At 32.0% G+C, this 18,637-nt stretch overlaps 1 protein-coding gene across 1 annotated transcript in view; it reads right to left on the reverse strand.

Annotated features, from left to right (window-relative positions):
• LOC123672259 (trace amine-associated receptor 4-like) overlaps positions 1-17,574 on the reverse strand; it is a 71,130-nt gene extending 53,556 nt beyond the window's left edge. The window contains exon 1 of the mRNA XM_045606291.1: positions 17,428-17,574. The gene's annotated coding sequence lies outside the window, so the exon portion shown is untranslated. The remainder of the gene's footprint in view (positions 1-17,427) is intronic.
• Positions 17,575-18,637: the final 1,063 nt, after the last annotated feature.

Genomic DNA, 18,637 nt, shown 5'->3' on the forward strand with positions numbered 1-18,637 from the left:
CCCCAAAAACTTTTTCCTGTTCTCAGACCTCAAAAGAATGCTCGCTTGAAAGAAATTTAGCGCCAAAGAAGAAGTAATCGCCGAAACTAAAGCCTATTTTGAAGCGAAAGACTAATCTTACTACAAAAATGGTATCGAAAAGTTGTAAGATCCCTATAATCGCTGTATCGCCCTCGAAGGCAACTTTGATGAATAATAAAATCGAATTTTGCCAAAAAAATGTGTTTTACTATGGTAGAACGGGGACTTTTTAATTGGCCTTTAAAATCAGCACCTTTTAACGGTTGTTGCCGAGTCTGAATAACGCTTATCAAGCCATTGCTTTGCTTGCAAAGTATTTTTTCATCAAGAAAAGAGTTTCGTCCATACATGACGCACGTTTTTTCCATTTTTCATACATACAACAAATGTAGCAACCCTCAATATCTCTATCCAGACTTTAATCTATGTACCGAAATTTAGACATGCATCTTTTTAAACTACTAAGTGAGAGAAAAAAGTGATATGACACAGGCGATGCCATTTATGCGCCAGACCCGCAACTTGTTAAGTGATGTATTAATATTTTCTCCATGAGAAAGCTGTATTTTCATCATTGAATTATTCAAACAAAATATTGCATTGAAAATTCTCTGATATTATTATTAAACTTCCGCCTCCCTTTGAAGTGAGCACCTATTTCTATGAGCCAAAGAAACTAACTTTAATAAAAAAGTTACCCCGCTTAGAGTTCATTCAAATATTAACGCGTCAGACTCATTATTGCCTTGCTTTGCCGGTAAAGGAGAATTCAAATAACATCTGGCGTACGAAATAGTTTATTTCTGTTTTTACATAACAGATTTGATTCAACCAGAAATGAGCTGAATTATTCAAACACACATCGAAACAATGACAATTATTTTTCTGGAAACTCTGCGCAAACTTCGAATAGTCAGAACGAAATGTTAACCTGCTATAGGTCCACTCAACTTTTTTGCGATCGTTTCCTGAACTGGGACCCTATTCCCGACAAGTGATGTTTCAAAACGTATACGTAGGGGAAATGCGGACAAAATGAACTTTTAGATTTCTTCCAAAGTATAACTTGGGGTTTCACAGTGATTTAGTTCCTGCTAGTAATGATGGCAATCCTGCGAAGTGCGAAGAAATTGATATCCTAGTGTCTATTTCACTGATGGTGCAATGTTGTTTGTTCCTGATTTTTCGTCGATTTTTCGTTCCTGGGTTTTCGTCGTAGTTTGACTTCCGCGGCTGATAGTTAAACGAGTTAAACATATATATTTTTATCGATTGTTTATAATGATACATGTACGATACTGTATTCATTTACAATTCCCACAATCATTAAATTTTTTCTGTAGTGATAAATTAAAGAGAAATTTGATAGAAAACGCAATTGTTGAGTTGGTTGGTTGCTATGGAAATGTAAATGTCCATGATAAATATTGATTGACAACTTATAAAGTATCTGACAGTTTTTTGAAAAACATCAGACATATTTATATTATTGATAGTGATAGCGAAGTATTTAGGTACATTTCCAGAAATAAGGAAGGTGGCAAAAAATATTGATTGTCAGAAAATGGCAAATGTTTTATTCGCATTGAGATTAATCCCTTTGCTGCCTAAGCATAAAGAGTAATACTTCGATGGTTGATATGTGCCTACAAAATCAATAGTTGCTGTCAATCGGAGAAAAAATCATTTATTATTTACTTATCTAACATGTTCGTGGAAAAATGTTATATCAGATACCTCTGTTAAACCTCATGCTATAAATAGTAAGGAATTTATATTCAAAAACCTTCTCCTTCAAAATTATCCAGAAAAAAAAAATTTAGGTCGAGATGGTTGAATAGATATTGCAATATTCAACTGTTTGGGATAATCGATTTCTTTTAACTACTGCAACCATTCTTATACAGATGAAATGTAAGATCCATGTTCAAAATATTTCAGGCAAAGACAATTCTGATATTTAAAGCAACTCTCTGCTGTCGAGCTGAACATCGAGTAATTGAATAAATTATAGTATATTGAGTATCGAGATCGCCAAGGATATCTCATCGATCGAAAACGATAGTTTGTAGTAAGGGTGCAGTGACGACTCTAATTATTATTTGAGATCGGTAGTCCTTAACGTTCGAGAATCGAGATACATATTGCGTTTTTTGCACAAAAGACACAAGTTTTATTTCAACTAAAAAAAATTGTCCAAAAAATTTGATCAGTCATTCATTGAATTTTTGTGAATGCTGTGTAGGTATAAAATAGAAGGCGACTTTGCTGAAAAAATTTTGCATACTACGAACGTATCGAGTTGAAACAAAAAAATATTTAATTCAGCTACTTCTCAAACCAACGGTATTCACATCAACATTTAATTTTTGTGAATGCTGTGTAGGTATAAAATAGAAGACGACTTTGCTGAAAAAATTTTGCATACTACGAACGTAGCGAGTGGAAACAAAAAAGTGTTTAATTCAGCTACTTCTCAAACCCACGCTATTTACATCAACAATTGTAATGATTTACTTTCACTTTCAATATTGAATGAATTGAATTCAAATTGTTCGTGAATTATTTCATTATTTCAATGAATATTCAGTCAATCTCACTTATCGTTTACAGAATGGAAGTGATTCACTTTCCGTTCTATTTATCTTAGCAACCAGTGAGAAAAATCTACCGTTATAGCAACAAATACGGCAAAGTCCATCGTGCAAAAAATACAGTAATTATTGCTTTTCTCGCCTTCTCAATATCATCCGTTGTACGCGCCCGTTTTTGGACCATATGATGGGTTGTTCTTTATGATACTGCAAGTGATTTAAAAATTATCAACCCTCCTCATAATGTTTCATTAGGTAGAGATGTCTCCTTGTCTATTCCTAGGAACAATTCAGAGTAACACTTTGCAACGTGTTGTTGATCCAGAACTTTCACTGACGTTGAATTTTTTCTTCAACTGCATGTGTTATTGATTGAGAGTCTGCTTCCATATACCCCTTCGGAATTCATTTACTCTTCAGGGGTCAACGGAAAAACAAATTTCTGATACTTAGAGACTGGATGCACAAAAATACCAACCACCCAATTATCAATGTGATTTGAGGTGCATGTTTCGTACCACTAAACTTTGTTATTTAATGTAGATGTTTGATGTGCTTATATCTATTAATGTTGATCATTACCCTCAACATTTTTTTTTCAGAAAATTATACAGGCTTGAGTGGCAGTGGGCAGATGCAGGGTATATGATTATCAGTTTATGGATGGCCTTTTATGAAATTTTTGCTTTTCACTGCTCAGATTGCTTATTTAATTCAGTGAAGGTTGTTCGAATTGCATATGGAACGCTTTGGAACGAGAATAATTGATGTTTGATGAGTCTACTTCCCAACTCTAGGACAAGATATTCCACAGAATTTTTCGGGGATCTCACTCTATGATTTGTGAATTCACAGCTGAACAGAATTGGTTGTTTTTACTTACGTTGGAGATTAGGATTGGTTAGGTTCTCGGGAAATTCCAATTATATGGTTTTTCAAAAGCGAGTTGTTGTGTTGTCCGCAAAATGTGGAATTTGGGAGTTAGGATTTTCTGTAATATCTTGTATAAAGATGTTGACTAATATTGGACCTCTGAACCTTGTGGAATATCTGCCACGATGGTTTTCACTGGGTTTTTAATTTTTTGATTTACCTGAATGTCATTGAATTTGATGTATTACATATTATAAAGAATAATAAATTCATCAATCAAATAACTTTTACACTTTTTAAGAAAATTAATTAATTTAATTTACCTTTTCGGCAAGCTCCAGCAACTCCAACGATCAATGCTATACCTTATTCATTAAATGTTGCTCATCGGAAGCTTTTTTCAGAAAATGTTTTCTTCACTAAAAACTTTTGACTGGTAATCTTCAGAATGTGGTTTTGAAAACGCGAGTAAATTTGTATACTTCTTGATCTCAATATTTCTTTTCATGCTCAATTCGGTTCTTTACATCGAATATAAGCCACAAAGTTGAAGTTGAATTTTTCATTCCTCTATTACTGGAAAATCCGCAAGCAAAACTTTCTCGTTCAAATATTGTCCATTTGTGTTCACACCATAAACTAAATTTGGCATAGGACAAATCATATTTACTCCTCAACTCCTTAGGAATAATTGTAAATAACGCAGATTGAGCCGCTTCCTCAATGTCGCTAGGTACGTCGTTCTCTGAATCGGAATATGAATGCAGTATACAGGGTGGCCACTTTTTCAATGGGATTGTATTGGTAACTTTCAAACTATAAGAGTTAGAAGGTCGGTCAAATGGAGAAAAAGTTGCATGCATAGAAGCATTATCAAGCAGTTCAAACAAATCGAGATTGTCAGGGCCGGTTATTAAGATATCATAAAAAAGTAAATTCTGTCATTTTGATTTTTCTTTTTTCCCACTTTATTTCAAATATTATCAAAAAATGTTACAGGAATTGTTCTCAATTTGACGTAATCAGATTTCGTATCCAACGTTTCGTGCTCTCTGGGCCACCCTCAACCTCATTTTTTCCAATACGGACCTGTATATTTTATGACACTTTTTGAAATAACTTGTAACGCTGAATTCAACGATTTATCATACAATGTCATTTAAAGTTGATTTTCAGGTGATTTTGACCCTTATCCAATTTTCTTTGGGTCGGATCTGTAGTGAATGCAATTTATCAAAAACTGCTGTTAATAAAATAGTCAAGAGACGCGAATACAATGATTTTAAATTTGAATACCAAGCGTTGCAAAACTTATATCGTAATGATATTAAAATAAAGTACGATTCTGGAACAAATGACAAATCCAACAATAGTGATTTCTCGCGAGAAGATTGAGAATGTATTGGAAGGTATTCAAGAAGACGAAATAAGCAAATGTATAAGAAGTATGGGTTCCAGAACCGTTAAGTGCATTTTACAAAATGGTAGACATTTCGAACATTAACTACATTAATTTTCATTTACTTTCGAATAATCATTCGATTTTTTTTTCATTAAATGATAATTCGTTTAATTATTATGAATTGAAATATGTAAATAATTATTACTTCTTTCTTGATTTGATTCTGATATGTTCCATTTAGTTCAAGATGAGTTAGTTGATTTTCTCATCGAAATGTATTGCTTGTTGTTAATTAAACTAAAGGTACCGAAATGTAATACAAATCCGACCCAATGAAATTTGGACAAGGGTCAAAATCACCTGAAAATCAACTTCGAATGACATTGTATGATATATCGTTGAATTCAGCGTTAAAAGTTATTTCGAAAAGTGTCATAAAATATACAGGTCCGTATTGAAAAAAATGAGGTTGAGGGTGGCCCAGAGAGCACGAAACGTTGGATACGAAATCTGATTACGTCAAATTGAGAACAATTTACTGTCGAATAAAAAATTTCTGTAACATTTTTTGATAATATTTGAAATAAAGTGGGAAACAGAGAAAATTCAAAATGACAGAATTTACTTTTCTTATGATATCTCAATAACCGGCCCTGATCATCTCGATTTGTTTGAACTGCTCGATAATGCTTCTATGCATGCGAACACGAATTTGGATCGCATGAGTGTTGGAATTGCCTCTGCAACGAGTATTAGACGATATTTTCTATATTTCAGTCAAGTTTTATGAAATATTGTCGAAATTCAATGAAAAATTCAGAGTGTAATAATCCTAGCAATTTTTGTATTGTATTTTGGCAGTTGGTGTGACTGTTACGAAAATTGACAGATTACGGAATTTGAATATGAATCGTAGGTTTCGAATTTTGAAATAATTTACAATTACGCATTCAATTCGTGAATATTGTATGATGAAGTCGATTTAACACCACCAGAATTAAAAGAAATTACGAATAATGTTGCAAATCATTTCATTATATCCAAATTATATTATATTGACAATTATTGACGTTTGTTGAAATTTTATGGGATTGATACCTATACTAACTGTATAGGTATAGACAACCACGAAACGAAAAATTTAACTGAAAACGATGCTGTGATGAGTTCATTACAGCACTGTTTATAGAACTGTAATAAACTCATCACGATAATGGAATAGATTATTATTTTTCACTTGACAATCAAAATCATACACAAACAATTACGAAATATGACACTTACGATACTTCCATAGCAACGAAGTAAAAAATAAATACCTCCTTATTCACTAGACGAAGGACGCTTGTAGGGACGTTTTTATACTTTTAATCAGACATCTTATTCAAAATCAGAAAAAATATTGTTTGAAACACGTTGAAAACACTATTTTTCGTAATTCGCGTTACGCTCATTACCAAAAATTATGCTTTTTCCAACTGGTTGCACAAATAACTATTATGCCATAGAAATGAACAATAGAATATTATTACGCTGAAAATTTGTTTTATTGTCATTTCACCAGCTCGATGTTAGCCTAGTTCGAAATATAAATCTCATTCAACATTCAACAAATATGCGTAGGAAACCGGTGAATTACAGGTCTAATAAAGCAATAAAAAGTTGAATATAAAGCACAAACTGAAATTCTGACTGATGCTATACTGAATACGAATGCAGTTGAAAAAGTGCAATGCCAAGAGCTTATCATATTTCAGAGGATTTGAAGATTGCACAGCATATTTCGCGGGCCTTTTTACCAAACATCCCTCATAAGTCAGATTCCATCCTTTATAAGTAAATTTAACGGCACATGGTTTCGTTATTCTCGTTATTCAATTTAAGGGTAGTTTTTTGTTTACAGTTATCCTTGGAGAAGCTTAATTTTTTATGTACACAGAGTTTTTTATTATCCATCTATTCATTTCATAATAACACTAAGGTTTTCTCACTTATTATTTTAATATTCAGAATTTCATTACTACTAGGACAATATTCGAATGTAGAATTTAATTTGATGAATTTTTTAAAATTTAGAACATATTTTCCATAGCCGTTTACTTCGATAGTGTTCAAAGTTTACTTTCCTGATCTAGATATTTCCAAAAAGAAATCACATAGCATATAAAAATATGCTAAAATTGAAAATGAGGAAAGCACTGATGTGATGCCTGGAGATTCATGCTCATTTATTTATGCGACAATTGTACCCTTAAACACCACATAACGGTATATAGGTATGTGGTCTTTGAGTGTGCAATTGGCTCATAAATGAAGGAGCGTTCAAAAGCTCCTGACTTCACATAAGTATTTTCTCATTATTTTCGATTTTCTGCATGAATTATCTATGTTGCTATACTTGTATTAACATGAATTATTAGACGAATTGAATAATATTCAAAAGCACGCAAAATTCCAATTCGGTCGAATCTGCTTTCTCTAAAAATCAGTTTTTTTTTTATATTCTTGTTGAATAGTTCTAGGAAAGGAAAGTACTCATTCCACGGGATTTTTGGGTTTGTTGAAAGATAATAGATGAGTAATAACACCACCCATGCGAAGCCGGGGTGGGCAGTCTTGTACTTTATAGTTACTAATAAGCCAGCATTCAACAAAATGTACAGATTGAAATATATGATTTTATCTACAGTTTGTTGAATAAGTTTCGAAAATTGAACGGAAATAAAAAATATATGAGAGTTCAAATGATTTGTTGCGTTTTTGGGTGTGTGAGTAGATATGTATAACTCAATTCTATCAGTTTGTGGTAACTGAAATATTGGATGATTGTGTTTCAACAGTTTTCTTAAATTTTTTTAGTTCTACTCAGTGATAATCATAAAATGGTTAATCTTTACTTTAACGCCCCCTCCCCAATTTTGATAATATTTCGTATAGTGATTCGTTATGATGTTTTCATGCTATATTTCCAATAAGAGCACTGGGAAATAAATAGTTCTCGAGATAATCGATGAAGAAAATTGCTATTTCTAACACTTACTTAATACGGGCCTGATAATTTCTTTTTATGTTTCTATGAATATCTATGTTCATATTTTTCCCCATCAAATTAGCACATAATACACATTCTAATTCAATAAATTCCAACGGTTTCAACACATTTTCACAAGAGAATCACCTTCAAATTAACAAAAAATCATCCCTCTTAAGATATTTTTTTCTCGGATAGTTTCGGCGACTTTATCTTATCAATCGTGGTGAAAGACTTCGATGTTATTTCAGGAAATTCACGAGTCTCGGTACATATCCTTCGTTGTTTTAGGGAATTCCTCAATCCGTTGTCCTGGCTTGACGGATTGAGTATTGGCGCTTATGCAAACAAGTGCCATTTGTCCAAATTGCCTTCGGTTGAAAGGATCCTGCATATTATATCAATGGTGTCTTTCATGGGCGACACTTATGGGAATATATATATCTTCATTGGAAGCCCTTGAAATGTGAAACCATGACTGTATGTCTTTCAACGTAATTTAAAAAAATTGGGATTTCAATTTCGGCTTTCATTTTGACATTATAGCTTTTATTGGTTATGGATTGATGTCATGGGCGCCTGCAGGGGGGGGCAGGGGGGGCCATTGCCCCCCCTGAGATTTTGATTGTCTCATTTTTCAGCACAACACCCTCAATATTACTTTATCAATCCAAAGGGCAAGGAAAAAAGGAAAGTAATGGATTCACAACAATTTCCGGGTTTTCAATGGAATTACTATACATATATCCATAATATACTATACCTACACATATCCATAATCGGCAGAGGTATTTTTTGAATTGAAAACTTTTTTAGGCGTGTTGAGCACTCCTTGGGTGAAGAAAAATCGTGGAACCGAACGCAATCCATGCGTGTCAATTTTTTTAAAAATCCATCTTATATGTACTCTCCTATTGTCTAATAGATAAAGGTAAAAAAAAAGTGTTGCAGAAAATAGAAAAAAAAATTTACAGATTATAAAAACAATAGTTTTTTGCGGAACTCACCCACGATATGCCTATACGAGAGAGCAACAAGAAATTTTAGTGATCTTTTGAAATTCAGAGTAGACGCTGGATATAAAATTTAGAGATCCATTTATTCAACGCAGCTGGTTTGAATTTGGACAAACTTGTAACACAAGGTTATGATGGATGCTCAACAATGGCTGGTGAAATTCTCAGGGTTCAAAATATCATAAGAGATAAGTACAAGAAAGCAATTTATTTCCATTGTGCCTCCAATAGGATGAATTTAGTAATAAATGACATCAGTAAAATAACTGAAATTCGTAATAGCATTGGCACCGTTAATGACATTCTAGTCTTTTTTCGAAAGAATACCTCAAGAAGAAATCTGATTTCAAATATTCCTTTGATTTAGGAAACTCGTTGGTCAGCTAAATATAAATGTTTGTGAGTTTTCCCTGAAAACTTCAATACTATATTCAAAACTCTCTTTGCTATGAAATCTGGAGAAATTTCAATGAATTCTTCAACAACAAAAAGAGCTGATCATAGGCTGCAATAAACTCTTTCACTTTTGTGATTTGTTTGACGGTAGCAAGTAAATATTCAAATATATTGAAACCAATAGCAAATATACTACAAGGTGTTTCTATTAATTTTGTAGATTTTCACCGTCATATAAATTTAATTATAGAAATATGTGGAAAACATCGTTAAGATGATATATGCTTCGCAGAATTTTTTTCGAAAGCATCATCTATTGCTCAGAGTCTCAATATTGAGATAGGAAAACCACGAATTTGTGGTAGACAAATGTACAGATCTAATTATGAAGTAGATTCAGCTGAAGATTACTTCAAAAAATCTATATTCATCCCATGTTTAGATCATTTGATTTCAGAATTAAAAATTACTAGATATTGAATCTTTCGCTCCTAAGGTCGGCAATATGTATAACATTGAAAATTTAGAAAGTGAATTGAACATTTGGAATGAGTATTCATCTAAATCACAAATGGATGAAAACATAAAAATTGAAGATCTTATCGGACAATGTAAATTTTCTCCTGCTGTCAAAGAATGCCTTATTCTTCTCCTTACATTTCCATGTACTACTTGTACTATAGAGCATAGTTTCAGCATTTTGCGCAGAATTGAATTTTAGTTTAGAATAAAATATGCCTACTATGTTGTATAGCGATCAAGTATTTCGTCTTCAGAATTAATATAGTTTTTATGAGTTGTTTTTTTGCAATTTATGATTTGTTAATTTTGATTATATACTTATTTGTTGTTTTCACAATCTGGAGCAATTCTGTGTTATTTTGAATCATATTTTAGTAGCAAGTTTCAAACTTTATTGTTTGAGTCATTCAATGTATATTTCAAGATTTATTATTCATTTATTATTTTTATAAACATAGTTTTATCGAGCGTATATGTATTTATTTCTTATTTTTATTTTTTACATACAAACTGTGCGTTGTATATTAGTCCGATATCGATAATACAGGAGATATGCAGTATTCGAATGAATTTCATATAGGGTGTACATCTGTGGCCAATGCAGATCTATGGACAATGAGGATCTATGGTCAATGTAGATCTACCTACAAGGTGTAACTGGCAATGCGGATCTATGAGCTACATTGATCTACCTTCAAGTTAGATCTATGCGCAACATTGATCTACCTACAAAGTAGATCTATGGGCAACATTGATCTACCTACAATGTAGATCTATGAGCAACATTGATCTACCTACAAGGTAGATCTATGGGCAATGTGGATCTATGGGCTACCATTGATCTACCTACTAGGTAGATAAGGGCGCGTACTAGTTACTCGTTGATTCTTCTTTATTTATTAGAAATTATAATAATTATTTCATTCTGTTCTCCATATTTTTTATATTTTATCATTTTGTGAATTGTTTCATTGAATGTGACTCGTTTTGAAAAGAGTTACCGTATTATTTTACATCACCCTATGTTGTTGATGTTTTAAAAAAATGTTGAAGTGGAAAACTTCATAATTTTCATTTTGCACAGTCCTCCCCCCACTTATGAATATAAATACATAAATAGAAAGAAACGGAATACTAATATCGTATACGACAATGATGGACGCGTTATCGTTTTTCAATAATTTCCATTTTGCCCCCCCTGAGAAAAATTTCTGCGGGCGCCCATGCTTGATGTTATTCTATGAATATATATAAAAAAAATATATTGAGTTGGCCATCGCTTAATATTATCATTGCCATGGAAACGTTCTTTTGTAAATTGCCATTTTTATAATTGCCAGAAATATATTCACGAGAAAACAAGATTTGTGTTTTTGAAGCTATCATGTGAAATGTAAGTAATTTACGAACATTTCTAACTTGAAATATTGTTCTTTCTGAAAAGTTCGCTTGAATTTTTTTTTCAAATCATTTGCAGATTACAATGGTTGATCTCCAGCCAGTAGTAAAGAGTTGTGGCTATAACGTCTGCAAAGAGAGTTCTTTCACGAATATTGGGTTTAACCAGATGATTTTGAATAAAGTTGTGTAGCGGCAATTCCTTATAGCTTATGGGCTGTTGTCGTGTCACGCTTTTTGCGAAAAATGCCGGTCAAGAGTATCTGCGGATTTTGAAATCTTTTTAGATGCCGTAAAGTGATTTTTATGCCAGAGCATCTTTTGACATAAGGTATTAATATTTTTTTTATTTTGCTTAATTTATTTGTTTGGGAAAAAAACTAATTTGCTCGTATAGAATGAATTGTTTTTGAGAATAACGTCATCAAACTCTACATGTTAGATATTTTTAAGAGTAAACGTGCTTAGAAATCACTATTTTTATAACGTTTCTTCAAAAATTCTTACCCATCCAGCACCCCTGTTCACTCCCTATTCCGTACAACAAATCAGCAAAAATACTTGTTTGCTATCATTATTATTGTATTGGTGCTGGTCGGTGAACTGATGTTGTGGGCTTCTTTTATTTTGTTGCTGACTTAAGGTTTAGGAATTATTTTTTGATGGTAATTAATGATTGCGAACTAGTTTTTATGCTGAATTACATTTACTTTAGATTTTTTTTTTATTTTTGAATTATTTCGTTTCTGAGAACAACGTCATCAAACTGCAGAATTACAGGTGTGTAGTTATGTGAGGTTAGGTTATGGTTATGTTAGGTTACGTTTAAATCTTTTTCAATGAAAATTGTAGAATTTTTTAAAATTGCAGAATCACAGGTGTGCAGTTATATAAGGTTTGGTTATGGTTATGTTAGGTTATGGTTATGTTAGGTTATGGTTATGTTAGGTTATGGTTAGTTTAGGTTACGTTTAAATATTTCTGAATGCAATTTGTAGAATTTTTTGAATTGTTTTTGAGAATGACGTCATCAAACTTTACATGTTAGATATTTTTAAAAGTAAACGTGCATAGAAATCACCATTTTCATAACATTTTTTTTTAAATCTTACCCACCCAGCACCCCTGTTCACTCCCTATCCCGTTCAACAATCAGCAAAAATACTTGTTTGCCATCATCGAAAACCATCAATAATCATTGTAAAATGCACATTTTTAATGAAAAATACCAAAAAAGTGAAAAACACGAGGGGGCGTTAAAGTAAAAAATTACCCATAAAATTTTGCATGATGATTAAAATTGGAACGACCACGTCAGCAGAATGAATACAGGCAGAATTGCTAGTATAGCCCGAAACGGAATTCCAGGTACCAGAAGACCAGTCGGCAGACCCCCTAAGCGCTGGAAAGACTCCTGGATATCTACATCCACCGAAGACTAAAGTGGAATATACAACCTAGGCTTAAATTAAGAGGAAAGAGAAGAAGATTAAATTTGTCATTTTACATCCAAATTAGAATTTCCATCCCCATCAAATCTGCAGTTTTTAAATGACCATACAAGTTTCTATAGGTTTTTCCGTTCGTAAGTTATCGTATTTTGTGGACAAAGAGAAACATCTCCAGTGCATCAGACAGTAATTAGTTCAGATAACGAGTGCTCAACAACGTAAATAAAAGAACCGAATTAAAAATGTTGTTATTCGGTCATAATTATATTAGGTTGGATAACCAGCGCCTTCGCCATTTTGCAAAATGAAAAATTAACTCTACTTTAACTGCTCATTTAATTGATTAACTTCAAAAATATTTGAAGGAAAACATTTTTTCCTGTCCCATTTTTTATTTTCTCTAGCAATTTCTTTATTATTGCTTTCAGTTATTTTGACCTTTTTCCCAACCAACTTCAAGTTATAAGAAATTTCTTAAGTTTCATTTTTTTTAAAAAACATTGGGAATTAAAGTATTCATAAATATAAATGCCGTCATTTTCTCAATGTTTTCAAGAGCAAATTCATATTTATTAATTGCTACCATTTCATTTTTGAATATGATATTGACAGATTAGAATCCAACTATTCTCTCTCGTCATTAGGTAGGTAGCTTTAACAAAAGTTGAATTGCACTTTCATTATTAAAGATGAAAATGAATTAAATTCAAGATAAGATTTAAATCATTTCTGTGCATTAGGCATTCTTACTATCATAGCGATGAAAACAATGAACACAAAATATTTGTTCTGATTAATAATTTAATATCAAACTTTTCGGACCAGTTGAAGGTATTCATATAATGAAAAAGTACTTTTTTATTTGTCAATGCGTAACTCATTTCCAGCATATACAGGGTGAGCCATTGACTTGTACATATATTTTAACAGTAGATTTTTAAGGTCAAAGGAACACTTTTTTCCTTTACTTACCAATTTTTTCTGATTCGTCATACATGAAAAGATAAAGCCATTTGATATTTTCATAATAAGCTATGCTACCCTCGGAACCTGCATACTAAAGTTACTCCAACCATAAGAGAAATTCGCTTCAGAATTATGAACTCACCTTAGAATAATCTAGAATAATCGTATCTGTAATAATATTTACACCGTTAAGTTTCAAGGTTATTCATGACCTTAGTTATTAAATTAAATCCATTAAATTTGAATAAACCCAACAAAATATTGGGTGACCATGCATAATCACAAGAAAAAAATCGTGTAGATGCAAAAATTACTGTGAAATGTACAGTTCATACTTCATTCAGACCGAAAGTAATTCATCATTAAATGGAAAGAATTTGAATCCAATTGATCTCAGTACTGAAATCAACACTTTTTTATGCAATTATGGTTATTACTTGTACTTCTGGTATTGAGTATTTTGTCTTACAGTTACTTCTCAATTAGGTTCTTTACATTATAGTTAACGCTACTACCTGATTCATCTTGATTTTGGCATTGAAAATAAACTAAAAGTATTGAATATAGATATCCGTATTTGAATATTCTACTTGTTTCAACTGACTTAATTTGTTTTCACATTAAAACAATTAAAGCCCTCTTGGAAGTATATCAATCATAATTGCTATAGTGTGAAATTACCAAATAGCAAAAGAATATAAGTATTCAATCACATAAGAATTTGTCTAGTATGTAGTGGTATGTTTCGGTGAAAACTCGAATAGAAAAAGAATACAGTAATGTTCAGTAGTAGCAGTCTCTAGAGGGATTTTCAGATCTTGATTGGTGTCATTAAATTTTGAGAAAACTTTAGTGATCATGAATTTTGAGAGTGATCTAAATTCTTCAAAACAGCATACTAACTTTAATGAAGTATCTTCATAGCATCAGAGTTCCAAAACTCAGTAATTTGTGATTAAATTGTAGAAGTTGAGGTGAGCTTATTCAAATAACTTCATTTTCAAACTAAGTTGGCTAGTGTTTCAATACTAAAATTTGATTCGTGACAACAAAGCAAATATTCATTCCTATGGATTTTTTTCAACAAAGTTGCATTCAGCCAAAATATTCAATTTTTAGAATCTCACAGACAATTTTTCTTAAGATTACCCGAAAACGGCGCTTAGTACCAGAAAATATTAAAAATACTTTTATTTTTCAAAATGGTCAAATATTCTTCAATGAACGTTCAAATTACTTTTAAGTGTTGGGTTCTTTGAATCCTAGGGCAACAATAAACTTTCTGCTTCGAGCATTGCATTTCTGTGAGAACAATCCCACTGAGTGGAGATTTTGCAAGGAAAAATAAAATCACCTTCAAGATTTATACAAAATTCTTCATTTCATATTGAATACTATAGTATTAACCATAAAATTCAATTTGTATTGCACAACTATCATAATAATGTTTGAATTCGAGTTACATTCATGTGAAGTACGTATAATTTCTCGAATAACCAACAGATTAACTCTGTTCTTTAACTTATTTGACACTTGTTCCTATGACATGTTAACTTATATATTTTGAGAAATTATTATATTTCTCATATATTCCTCTCACCACGTAATTATTTCTGTGAAGAAAAAAATGGTATCTACCACGCCTGTAACGGTTTTTTTCACTTATAGCAATATCACATTCCATTCATGATTAAAAGGCTTACTGCTCACACTTGTTGCATGATCAACTATTATAATTGTTCTCAGTTTTCAACTTATTATAATGAAACCATATAATGACTTCGAGATTGAGAAAAATCAAAGTGCTTATTGTTCTCAAATCATTGACAATCAAAATGAATATATTGTGGCGATATTGACGACCTCCTTGGGTTTCCATGAATGAGTAGGGTAGAGAACAAAAGTTCTACATGGTCGCAGTTCCCGGAAAGCTTACCGTGCCTGATTGCCGGAGATTGAAACAAAGCTTACACAGAACACAAGCAGTTTCTCGAACTTGTTATGAGACTTGGGATAAAAGAACAATAAAAAATGAAACCAAGTATTAGATGGTGATTTTTATAGATCTATCTCAAATCGCTTGAAATTGTTTGTTCTTGGTCTATATCAATTAATATCTTCAGATGTTATCTATGAATTTTTATATCAGACAAACCATTATGGAAGTGAAAACAATATAATTAAATTACTCATGGAAAAGTGTAAAAGTGGATGAAAAAAAGAATGTTACATCAAACCTTCAACAATGGAAATGAAATATTATTATGACTTACTTAAAATTGAATTTATAAAATCAAAAAGCATCACTAGAAACAAAAGTATCCAATTGCCTATAAGATTCAAGACTATAACTTAGTTCCTAATGAGATAAAGATTTTGAACAATCGATCTTCCAGGAAGATTAGACTGAAAAAATGGGTTATAACGAATTTGTGATTAGAGGTGAAATCTGTATTGTTGTAATTACTTGTGTTGTAGATTGAAGTGGTGGAGTTTTGAATGTATTATATTCTGTTGTTCGGGGGGTTTCACTTCTTTTGATTTTTATTGGTTTTGTATATAATATAATGTATGATTGACTTTCTACACCGAGCTCACAAACAGGTAACTGATTACCTCTGTGAGCTGCACATACAGGGTGTATCAGTTTTAATCGTTAAAACTTCAATGGGATATTCTCCTCGTTGTTCTGATTCGGAAGAATGTATATTATATACCTCTAACTCGATCCCTAAGAGAAATACAGGGTGTTGAAGTTCACAAGAAAATATTATTTTTATGCAATAGCTTCCATAAAAAAGCTTGGATTTAAACGAAATTTTGCATGCCTACCTTACTCCCTAAGGGCTATTTTATGAAGATATTTTCGATTTTGGGGGAACACCAGTGGCGTGCAATTCGGCCACTTCTCAAGTATTTCGAAGAAAAAAGTATACCGCTGTTTTTTGAAGGAATGAATGAAGCAATATCGAACTGCTTGTTCAATTTGGAGTATAATTTGCTTTTACAGAACAAAATTTGAAATTCCAGATCCAGAGACTATTAGATTTTCGAAAGACGTGCTAACTCGAAATTGGCTACAAATTCATAATTTAGTAAGCCACGAATTGAATTCGTTAATATCTCGGAGAGACATCTTGAAACAATAGATTTGTTTGTTTGACAGATACGTTCACTAAATGCAAAAGATATTCTAGATATTATCGAATTCAATTCGTGGCTGACTATATTATGAATTTGTAGCCAGTTTCGATTTAGCACGTCTTTCGGAAATCTAATAATCTCTGGATCTGGAACTTCAAATTTTGTTCTGTAGATTATACTCCAAATTGAACAAGCAGTTCGATATTGCTTCATTCATTTCTTCAAAAAAACAGCGTTATACTTTTTTCTTCGAAATACTTGAGTTTTGGCCGAATTTCACGCCACTGATGTTCGCCCAAAATCGAAAATATTTCATAAAATAGCCCTTAGGGAGTAGGGTAGACAAGCAAAATTCCGTTTGAATCCAAGATTTTTTATGGAAGCTATTGCATAAAAATAATTTTTTCTTGTGAACTTCAACACCCTGTATCTCTCTTAGGTATCGAAATAGAGGTATATAATATACATTTTCCTAATCAGGACAACGAGGAGAATATCCCATTAAATTTAAAACTGATACACCTTGTATTGTAATTATAATTTGTGTATTTTTAGGTGATAAATAAATGAATAAATAAATTTATTGAAAATTGAGATTAGATACATAACTCACCGATATTCACTAGGAAAATTCACACTCCATCATCTCGAGCAGAAATGTATCAGTCGAATGCACGAAAAAACCGGAAAACTTTTTGACGCACTGTATCACTGGCGGAGGGAACGCTGTTTCACTGAGCGTAAATGGGGATGAAATGGATCTGCGATCGACGGTGAGGATGGAATGGCAATATGCGCGAACTTCATTCATACATGTTTCATGTCTGATTTATTACCAAAATAGGTACCTGAGAACGTCAATCTGAAGATTCTACGTATCTAAGACCTCAATCTAAAATCTAATCTAAGCTCTAATCAGAATCCTTTTTTTTAATCTTCAAGTCCAATTATGGTTTGCTATGTGAAATCCAAACCTAATACTTTCCTCTTCACGTGCATTGAAGGAATGCTTCATTCTCGAAAAATATGGTGAGTCTTCTATAGGTAAAGAACTTCATAAAAATCTAGAAATCCCACTCTGAATTAGATTTATATTTGCGATTGTTTCATTCAGTCAAAATCAGTCGTTATAACTAATCCATGGAAAGCTGAAAAGTGAAAATGTCTCAGAAATTGAGGCTTTGGTCAGTGAAGCAGACTCTTTTCTTGGGTCATGCCTTGTGACAGCTTTTAACATAACATAACAATAATCTTCATTTCCAGTATTATAGATTACAGCACAGCAATAAAGATATTAAATGAAATAACGTCAAATTTAAATTACATATCTAGAATCTACATCCAAAATAATCATCCAGATTATATGGTTCCATTTTTATTAACGACTGTTTTATCTTTGCTTTGAATTGTCTGAAATTATCTAGGATCTTAATTTCATTTGGTAAATGATTACAAACTCTAATACAATTGTAAGCTGGATGTTTCTCACTCAATGTCAATCTGTGAATAGGATAATTGAAATTCAAAGTTCTTGTATCATGCCTATAATTAGTATTATTTTTCATAAATTTTTCTTTGTTTTTATATAGGAACATTAAGCACTCAAATAGAATCTGAAAAATGTTGTATTTTCTGTGATGTTAAAATTGTTATCATTTACTTTAATTTCTTCAGGTTTTATTTTATTACATCTTACTGTACTAAATATCATCAGTTTTGTTTTGTCAGTATTTAAGAGCAACTGATTTGAATCAAACCAGTTTTAAGCCCTAATGAAAAAATCTGAACTTGCCTTAACTAAACCGTTTCCATCGTCAGATCCT

This window comes from Harmonia axyridis, chromosome 2, assembly GCF_914767665.1.
Source record: "Harmonia axyridis chromosome 2, icHarAxyr1.1, whole genome shotgun sequence".
In the NCBI taxonomy this organism is placed as follows: Eukaryota; Metazoa; Arthropoda; class Insecta; order Coleoptera; family Coccinellidae; genus Harmonia; species Harmonia axyridis.